Genomic DNA, 11,000 nt, shown 5'->3' with positions numbered 1-11,000 from the left:
GATAGTTTAATATGAACCATGACAAATTCTATAGTTTTGTAGCATACCTGGTAAACTGTTTACTCTCTTTTCTATCATTGTTTCTCATCAATAAATTACTTTTTTCCTATAACTTTCTGACCCTACCCCATATTCTGTTATATTTTAAGCAAGCCTCAAAAAGACTCACTTCAGCCCAAATCAAAAACTCCAGAGGTGGGTCTCTGGGCATAGGTATTTTTTAAAACCTCCCAGATTATTCTAATGTTCTGTTTCAGTTGAGAATTGTAGGGACTAACTCATTGAAGGCACATGTACTTTGAAAAATTCCTATCCCCTCCTGCCAGTTGAGATTTGTTTACTAAAACAAGATTTAAAATTGTCTAATTCTGAGGACTGAGTAATTAATTATTTAATACTCTGTGATTTTTCCCCTCTCTATCACTTGTCAAAAGCACAATCTAAGGAGTGTGAATTTAGAAATTAACATATTAATCCTGAAGTATCCTGATAATTTAGTTCCTAAAAAAAATAATTTGAATTACAGTACTCCATTGCGACTCAGTAATTTCATTCATTTATTTGTTCATTATATCAATACATTATTAAGCACCTATTATGTGTCCATACTCGTCTAAGCATTGGGAAAATGAACAAGATGCAGTCCCTGTTCTCAGGAAAAAACTGATGAGGTAACAGGAAATTTCAATACAGTACGAAGTATGTTAAGAAAGAAATAGCGCAGAACTCTGGATGCACATTTAACTGAATCTCAGAGGTTGAGAAAGTGTTAGAAAGTGTTGTCTAAGCTGAGACTTGGTGGATGAGAAGGACTTATCTAAATGAAGAGAAGACACAAGAGAATTATAAGTGTAAAGACCTGGAGGAAAAAAGAAAAATAGAAAACAAACAAAAAGAACACTCAAGTATCTGTAAGTTGTTTAGTATGGCTACAGCTTGAAACTCAAGGTAGGAAGTGATTAGAGATAAGGCTGGACCCGTAAGCACAAATCAGATTATAAAGGGCCCTGTATATAATGTTATGGAGTTTGGACTTTATCCAAGTGGGGTGTCATAGTAAGATTTTTAAAGCCACCAGAACAGTTAAAATTAAGAATGACAATACCAAGAGTTGATGAGAATGTGGAGTAACTGGAATTCTTATATACAATACCTACTAATGCTCTCCAACCTAGCAATCCCCCTCTAGGTTATGTACCCAACAGAAACGAGTGCTTGTGTCAACCTAAAGATATGCTATATACAAAAATGTTCATAACAGTTTTATTCATAATATCTGAAACCTAAAAATGACCCAAATATCTACCAACAGTAAAAAGAGTAAATAAATTGAGATGTGTTCATAGAATGAAATATTATATAGCAATTAAAAAAATGAGCTCTTTATACATGCCACATACTGGATGAGTATCACAAACATAATGCTGAGTGAAAAGGTCATAGCAAAAGAGAACCTACTGTGTGATTCCACTTATACAAAATTTTTTTTTTCCTTTTTGTCTTTTTTCGTGACCGGCAACGGGATCACAACCCTCGGTGTCGCGCCCGCACCACGCTCAGAGTAAATAAATTGAGATGTGTTCATAGAATGAAATATTATATAGCAATTAAAAAAATGAGCTCTTTATACATGCCACATACTGGATGAGTATCACAAACATAATGCTGAGTGAAAAGGTCATAGCAAAAGAGAACCTACTGTGTGATTCCACTTATACAAAATTTTTTTTTTCCTTTTTGTCTTTTTTCGTGACCGGCAACGGGATCACAACCCTCGGTGTCGCGTCCGCACCACGCTCAACCAGTGAGCGGACTGGTCTCTATATGGGATCCGAACCCTCAGCGGGAGCGCCGCCCTCTACCGGGTGCGCCACCGGGCCAGCCCACTTATACAAATTTTTAAAGCCATAGATCTTTGGTCTATGGTGACAGAAGTCAGAAGTCAGAACAGTAGTTACCTTGAGGGTGGGATATGACTCAAATGGGGGCATGAGGGAGCCTTCTGGAGTGCCAAAAATATTCTATATCTGGATCTGGTATACTGTACATATTTAAAAATACATCAAGCCATATATTTAAGGTTTGGGCACTTTACTGTATGTAAGTTATACCTCAATAAATGTTGAAATAAAAAGGGAAATGACATAACATTTGCATTTTAGAGTGACCACTGTAGTTATAGAATAGACTGGAAGCTAGGAGAAAAATCAGCCGTTATCTCAGTAAGAGATGGTGGTGGCCTGAAATAAGGAGTGGATGAGTTTTACACATAAAAGGTAAGGAAAAGGGGACTTGGTACTTCTTGTATGTGTTGGATGAGGGAGAGAGAAGGGTTAAAAGTGATTGGGAGGATTCTGGCCTAGGCAACAGGATGGACAGTCATGGCGTTCACTGAGACAAGGAACACAGCAGGTGGGGCAGGCTTGTGGTCATACTTAGTTAATGAGAAAAACTCTGGGAAGAAGAACTGGGTGTGGACGAGACAGGCCATTCACTCTCTCCAGCTGGTCTGATGAGATGTTCATAATCTCAATGTGAGTCACCTGCAATTTACTGGCACTGGAAGGACAAGCTCTAGCCAGTCAGGGTGGTTGAGGGAAGTATTAAGGAGCCACTGTCACCTCGTGAATAGAAATCTGTGGTTTGAGAACAAAGTCTGTGAAAAATAAAAATAAATTTAAGGCAATGGGCTTCAAGTTTCTCAAATGCCAGAAAACAAACAAGTAAAGGCAGAAAATGCCAAAGGAAACACATACATGGACCATCTTTAGCCATGTAATGAGGAACACAGATTGTGGACTTTTGAGAATACATTTATGTGGTTGTGTGGAATGAGGGGTCGTGGGGGGAGCAAGGGATCTGGGGCCAAACAGATACAGGTTCAAGTCCTGTCTCCACTACTTACTTACATTATCACTGAGGGCAAGTCAATCGAATATCTGTAGCCTCGGTTTCTTTATTTGTAAAATGTAGCAAATAAAACCCACCTTTCCGGGTATGATGTTTAAATAAATTCCTGTATGTGGAAGAGTTAGTATTCAACATAAATGGGTTTCTCCTTCCACAAAGTATGTGTCCCCTGTTAAAGTCATGTAATCAGGCCATTTCACCACACACCACTGTACTTTCTGTAAATTGGTTTTCGAAATCCAATTCAGAAAGATTCTGAAATCTTCCCTGACTAATTGTGTTAAGTAATCACCTTCTTCCTATAACACATCATATAAAAAAGGCAACCCTTAAGAGCTATGGGAAGTCTTTTTTTTCTCATCTATTCCATCTCTAATCTCCCATCTCTCTCTCACTAAAATGTTGTTAAAGATTATTGAACAGGACTCAGAGATTGAATAATTGGCCTTATTGCTGAAGTTTAAAAACATCGATCCGGTAGGATTAGTTTGGCAGCATTTTACCATAAGCCCTAAGACAACAGTGGCTCAAGAATACAGAAATGTATTTTGCTTTCATGTAAAAGAAGTCTGGAAGTAGGTATCCCCAGGATGGCCTGGCAGCTCTCTGGTAACAAAAAGGCCTCAAGCTTCCATATTTCTTTCCACCTTCTTAGCTTCATGGCTTCCATCATCAAGGTACCCAGGGGTTCAGGATGGCAGCTGCTGTTTTAGGCATCTTGTACTAGTTGTAGGCTAGAAGGAGGAGAAAAAAGCATAAGGGCAGTAAAGAGTAATTCCAGAGAAGGAAGTTTTCTTTACATTGTCTTTACGAAAGCTCCAAAAAACATTTCAGTTTATATTTCATTGACCAAATCTAGATGCAAGGGAAGCGGAAAATAATTCCCGATGATAAGATGCCCAGACAAAAATCCAGATTCTTTTACTAAGGAGAGAGGGAAGAATCCATGTTGAGGTACACAACTAGAACTCTCTTCTCAAGGATTTTATGCATCCAACAACTATTTATCATGATTCTTTTTAGGCACTAGGCCCTATTCCAGATATTAGGGGTTCATCAAGAAAAAATAAAGACAAATTCCTATCTTCACAGAGCTTATATTCTAGTGGATAAAAATAGATAACATTAATTAAGTGATTACTATATGCCAGGCATGGTTTTAAGAATTTTACTTGCATTAATTTATTTGATATTTGCAACAATCCTGTGGGATAGATACTATCATTACCCACATTTTATAGATAAAGGAAATGAGGCACAGAGAAGTTAATAACTTGCCCAAAATGACTTAAGTCATAACTGGTGGAACCAGGATTTAAATTCAGATAGTCTAAGTCCTGAGTGCATGCTTTTAACCTCGATATTATATTGCTTCTCCTCAATTTTCCCATATGTTTAATTTGCTTTTTCTTCTGGGCATAAATGCATATATGTTTTGGAGGCTTATATAGTTGGGCCCAATTCTCCTGTTTTTTCTAGTGGTGGGGTGTGGGGCAGTAGAAGGGGATGACTGGCTCTAGCAGGATTAGTTTTGCAGCATTATCAGGAGTGCATGGAAGAAAGATGCTAAATACAGGATCTAGGAAATTATCAGGCTTCTTACCAACTTACAGTGCCGTTCAGATGCCATAGCAAGTAGGAAGTGTCCTCCTCCTCTTTTTTAATATAAGCTCTGTGACTTGAATTGGGGTTAATGATGGCATCACCAGTTGCTCAATCCAGAAACCTGGACATCATCTCTGACTCTTCTTCTCACTCCTTTACTCCCACATACAATCAATTAGTCCTTTTGACTGAACTTCCTAAATATTTCTAGAATTTGTCAGCTTCTCTCCATCTGTTGTCACATCTCCAAATTTACACCATTATCATCTCTTGTCTGTGTAATTCAGTAGCTACCCATGTGGTGTGCCTGCCTCCCGTCAGGCCCTCTTAGATGGACTTTTCACACCGTAGTCAGGGGATCTAATACCCAAAGCTGATCTCATCACCCACTGCTTAAAATCCTTCAACGACTCCACGTTGTCCTCAGAATAAACACCAAACTCTTAAACTAACACAAAGTCTTTCATTCCCAAAACAGGCAGAAAGCCTGTTGGCAATTGTTCCCTAGGAAGCAGACTCAGATGGAAATTATCATGCAGGAGGTTTCTTAGGGACTCCTCTCAGGTGTCACATCTGTGAAGGAAAAGGGAAGGAAGCAGGACTGATGAGAGGAAGAAGTTAAACTGTGATGTAGTTTCAACAGAGGCTTTAGCTGCATTATGTCCCCATCTGAAACTGGGATGACCCGTCAGAATTATCCTAAGTAGGGTGAGAGGTTTGGGTATTTCTATCCCCATACTGATCCTCTGTTGAATATGGGTCACCTGGGAAGGGGGCATGAGCTTGGATGAGTCCATTCGCCCATCCTACAGCCCCTTTATGGTAACTCCAAGCCCTTTTTAGAACATTGACCCAAACTCAGCACTTCCATGTCCCACATTCCTAAAAAATACTCAAAACCTCTCCCCTGGGGCCGGCCCGGTGGCGCACTGACAGTGCACCGCTTGGGAGCGTGGTGGCGCTCCTGCCGAGGGTTCGGATCCCACATGCAGACCAGTTCCCGCTCACTGGCTGAGCGAGGTGCGGACGCAACACGGAGGGTTGCGATCCCGTTGCCGGTCCCGGTCCGGTACAGGTGTGACACTGAGGGTTGCGATCCATTGCCGGACATGAAAAAAGACAAAAAGGAAAAAAAAAAAAAAAAAAAAAAACCTCTCCCCTAATTTTTTCAGTTTACACTAGGGAGGGTAGAATCAAGGTGAGGCTGACTGGCCTCAGGCCCAGGCTCCCATTCAGCTACCTCTCAGGTCCCACACTGGACTCCAGGCTTCTTTATGAGGTTTGCATCTCCTGGGTTCTTGGGTCTCACTGACCGTGTCAGAGTTTTTTTTCCCTGGGCCTTCTCTTACCCCACTCCCAACAGGTATTGTTTTGGGAATCTTCAGGAACTCAGGCTGTATCTGACACCTAGTCACATCCCCTCCTTTCTCTGCTAGTCAGTCAAATTCTTACTCTCTTTGGGTAGAAAAATAGCTCTGATGTTAACCCTCACTGATCCCACATTGATCTAAAGGTTTTATGATAAAATTTTATGCTCTGAGTCCCTAAACTTTGTTTTTTGACACCAAATTTTTATTCTTTTCTCTCTTAGGCATCAGGCTTGTGAAGTTGAAAGCCATGATGTTCAAGATTATTGTCTCTGCTATAGATTTACAAAAGTCTGCTCAAAAGCTCAAAATCAAAATAATTAAAATTCTGTGTGTGTGTGTGTGTGTGTGCATGCGCGCATATAAAAATTTCTTCCTGCTTTTAGATAATGGGGGAAATGATCTGAGCAAAAAAAGAGAAAAAAAACCATGTTGTTTAAAATCAAATTTTACCCTGCTTTACACATAAGCCTGCTCTGTCTTATGTCTTTACCTGCTCCCTCCCTCTTGCTTCCTGAGATTATCTCCCAAATAAATTACCTGCATCCAAGTCCCTGTCTTAACTTCTTCCCAGTGAAGGAAAGTGTATTCCATATCCTGTGTGCTCAGGAACACGCTGCTCATGATCTTCATGTGATCCTTTCCTGAACTTGCCACACTGCAGACTCTGCTACCTACAAATCTCATTAGATATCTGAGCCACTGGACACAGTGTTCTTTATTGAAGATCACACCTGCCTCAATCAGTAGACCCTCAAGGTAAGGGACACTTTTCCAAAGTGTAATTTACCACAGCTCAGAGGAGCTCTGTCTATAACTTTTAATAGGATGTGACTAATGGTTCAGGGATCATGGAAGGGTCATGCAATAATAACAACTTACAACCAGCACACAAATCCAAATCTGCCCTGAGGTTTCTTCCTGACAAGGCAGCCAATTCCTTGCTATGCTTGCATACTGCCTCCATAGCCAGAGGGTTAGTTCATGACTCTACCACTGCGATGACTCCTGGGACCTCCACACCTCACAGTTCAGGCCAAACTGGTCCTCTAGCCTCAAAAAGAAGAGTTGTTTTTCCTCTCATTCCATTCTAAAACCCACATAAAGTCCTCTATATCCTGTGTTTTTTAACCTCAAAAATACATCTTTTTCCTAAGATAATTTTCAGTGGGATGTATATTACTTTCAGGGAAACTATCCCATAGGCATGCAATTTGGTTCTACATAAAGTCTATAATTAGCACATTTTCTAAATCTTAAAAAAATGTCATATTTGGGTAATCAACGTCCAGTTGAGGTTAAGTCTGATAGTCTGATAGTTTCAACATCTGGGTCATCTATAAGTCTACGTAAAACTTAGCTTGGTTTCTTTTCCTATTCTTTTTATTGAATATTCAAATTTCTTGGGATCCAGTCTCACTCTGAGTCACCTTGTTACAAAAATATATGGAAGAGGGTGGAAAGTTGGACAATCTTTGGTTAAAAGTCACAGAAATATGACTTATGCAAGCTCAAGCAGAAAAAAAAAAGAATTTATAAGCTCACATAACAAAATCATGGTAAGGAAATGAATGATTTGTCTAAAACGTCACCGGAACAAAGCACGTGAATACTGTTAGTACAATCTGCCTTTCCACTGCTTATCTCTGCTTCTTTAGTCTTCATTGACTTTATTTATTTATTTATTTTCCTTTTTGTCTTTTTTACTGACCGGTAACGGGATCGCAACCCTTGGTGTCGCGCCAGCACCAGGGACCGGCAATGGGATCGCAACCCTCGGTGTTGCACCCTCACCGCGCTCAGCCATTGAGTGGGAACCGGTCTCCACATGGGATCCGAACCCTCGGCGGGAGAGCCACCGCGCTCCCAAGCGGCGCACTCTCCAGTGCGCCACCGGGCCGGCCCATTGACTTTATTTTTTGAAGCTTCTCCAATGAAGCTGAACAGCAGCTGTGGTCTTATGCCGTATAGCTTCTTCTAAAGTGATCAAAAATAAGAAAAAAAGGTCTTTTATATTTACTATAATTTTTTTCATTTCTGATATTTATTTCTTTGTGTAGCTCCAAATTTCCCTCTGATATCACACTCTTGCATGAAAAACTTACTTTAGCATTTCTTAAAGTACAGGACTTCTGGCAATCAAAATCTTCAGCTTTGTTTGATAAAAAGCCGTTAGTTTGCCTTTATTTTGAAATATATTTGGCTGGATATAGAATTCTGGACTTACAGTTTTTTGTTTTTTCATTTTTTAAATTTTATTTCCTTAAATATGCCTCTCCATTGTCTTCTGGCTTGCATAATTTCTACTGAGAAATATGCTTCAATTCATTTTTATTTTTCAAATAAATTTTATTGTGTATATTTAAGGCATACAACATAATATTATAGGATACATATAGATAAAAGATAGTATAGCAAAGCAAATTAACGTGGCCATCATCTCACACAGTTACCCTTTTTGTTTGTTTGTTTTTGTGGCAAGAACAGCTAAAATCTACCCATTTAGCAGGAAGCCCAAATGCAGTACAATTTTATTACCTACAATCCTCATGTTGTTCATTAGATCTCTAGACTTGTTTGTCCTACATATCTGCTAGTTTGTGTCACCTGACTTGTATCTCCCCATTTCCTCCCCCCACCCCCACCCCAATAACCACTCTTTTACTCTCTATTTTTGTATATTTGACTTTTTGTATTTTAGATTCCACAGATAAGTAAGATCATGCAATATTTTTCATGCTGTATCTAGCTTTTTTCATTTAGCATAATGTCCTCCAGTTTTACCCTTATCTTAACCCACACAAAAAAATCAACTCAAAATGGATAAAAGACCTAACTTTAAGACCAGAAACTATAAAACTCCTAGAGGAAAACATGGGGAAAAATCTCCTGGACATTGGCCATGACAATGATTCTTTGTATATCACACCAAAAGATCAGGCTACAAAAGCAAAACTAAATAAATGGGATGAAACTAAATGGGACTAACAAACTAAAAAGATTCTGCACTGCAAAGGAAATGATCAACAAAATGAAATCGCAGCCTACAGATTGGAAAAAATATTTGCAAACCATATATCTGATAAGGGGTTAATATCCAAAATTTATAAGGAATTCATACAACTCAATAGCAGAAAAATAAATAAACTGATTTAAAAAGTGGGCAAAGGACCTAAATAGACATTTCCACAAAAAAGACATTAAAAATGGCCAACAGGTTTATGAAAAGGTGCTCAACATCATTAATCATAACGGAAATACAAATCAAAACCGCTGTAAGATACCACCTCACACCTGTTAGGATGGCTGTTATCAAAAAGTCAAAAGGTAACAAATGTTGACAAACATACTGGTATAAAGAAAAGTGACCCTTGTAAACTGTTGGTGGGAATGTAGATTGGTGTAGCCATTATAGAAAACAGTATGGAAATTTCTAAAGAAATCGATCTCCACATGGGATCCGAACCCTCAGCAGGAGCGCCACTGTGCTCCCAAGCAGCGCACTCTCTCATGCGCCACCGGGCCGGCCCAACTTGACCCTTTTTTATAGTTCCCATCTCTCTAATGAAATTTGCCATCTGTTCATGCATGTTTCCCACCTTTTTCACTAAATCATTTAACATATTAATCATAGTTGTTTAAAGTTCCTATCTGATTGTGTCAACATTTGGGTCATCTCTGTCCAATTCTGTTGAGCGCTTTTTCTCTGGGCAATGGATTATTAATTTCTTAATTTCTGTATAACTCATAGTTTTTTAAGTTAAATTCTAGACACTGTGCATAGAAAAAAAGACAACACTGAGTAACTAGTATTTACACCCAGAAATGGGCATAGCTCTTCTATCAGGCTAATACTGTGGGGGATTAAGTCAACCTGCTCATGAATTGAGCTGGGTTTGGATTTTGTTGTTGTTTGTAATTATCTTTATTTACCATAGGCTTGGTATTCCTCCAGCAGTTTGTTGCCATTACTTTATGCTTACAGTGGGGGTTAGGGTGCTGAAAAATCCAGTTTTCTTTCTCCTCTTTCAGCTTTCAGAGTTTCTGTATGTCTGTGCCACAGAAGGGATCTCTCTCCATGCTCTTCCCTCCCCAAGTAGTAGACATCTATTGCTTATTACTTGGAACTAGGTTCATAGGAGCAGGGGGCTTCTCTGTTGTCCTGATCCAGCCTCAGTTTTAGTCAGGCCCTGTGCTTCTGTGCTCAGGGTTGGGGTTTCTCAGCATGCCTGCCCTTTCTACCTATTTCTTTTTTTTTTTTTTTTTTTTTTTTTTTTTTTTGGGTACATATTTTATTTTATTTTTTTATTTTATTTTGTCAATATACATTGTGGTTGATTATTGTTGCCCCTTACCATAACCTCCCTCCCTCCTCCCTCTCCTTTTTAATTTTATTTTGTCAATATACATTGTGGTTGATTATTGTTGCCCCTTACCATAACCTCCCTCCCTCCTCCCTCTCCTCCCTCCCACCGAACAATGTCCTTTCTGTTTGCTTGTGGTATCAAACCTACTTCTCATGTCAGTTAAATTCTGCCTGTATCTGTGATTGGTCTTGGGCATGAGAGAGTTTCTTGTACTTACTTTCTTACCGGTAGTAGACCTTTGCTTGGTTTTGGTGCAGAATCCTGGGCCCAAAGGAGATTTCCTGTTTCTTCCTCAAGGGCAGAGGCTTTTTGCTTCTATCCTTCCTCCAGTGGCAGTTGGTCTTTGCCCTTGTCTTAGAGGTTAGAAGATTTTCTTCCCCTACTCCAGAAGCAAACTGGTTTTCCTTCTACTTCTCTCTCAGAGGCAATGGAATTTTGCCTGTCCCTGGGAATGAAAAGAATTATTGCCCGCCCCCCCTCAGTGGCTTAAGGATTTTGTTTTCTTTTTTTTTTTTTAATTTTTTTTTGTCAATATACAATGTAGTTGATTATTATGTCCCATCACCGAAACCTCCCTCCCTCCTCCCTCTCCCCCCTCCCACCCAAGCGTGTCCCCTCCATTTGCTTGTTGTAAGAACTTCAAAAAAATTGTGGTTGTTATAGCTTCCTCTCCCCACCCCCCCGGTTTTTTTTTTTTTTGTGTGTGTGTGTGTGTGTGTGTGTGTGTGTGTGTGTGTGTGTGTGTGTGTGT

This window comes from Galeopterus variegatus, unplaced genomic scaffold (assembly GCF_000696425.1).
Source record: "Galeopterus variegatus unplaced genomic scaffold, G_variegatus-3.0.2 Scaffold1541, whole genome shotgun sequence".
Lineage (NCBI taxonomy): Eukaryota > Metazoa > Chordata > Mammalia > Dermoptera > Cynocephalidae > Galeopterus > Galeopterus variegatus.
Note: the sequence above shows the minus strand (reverse complement) of the source record.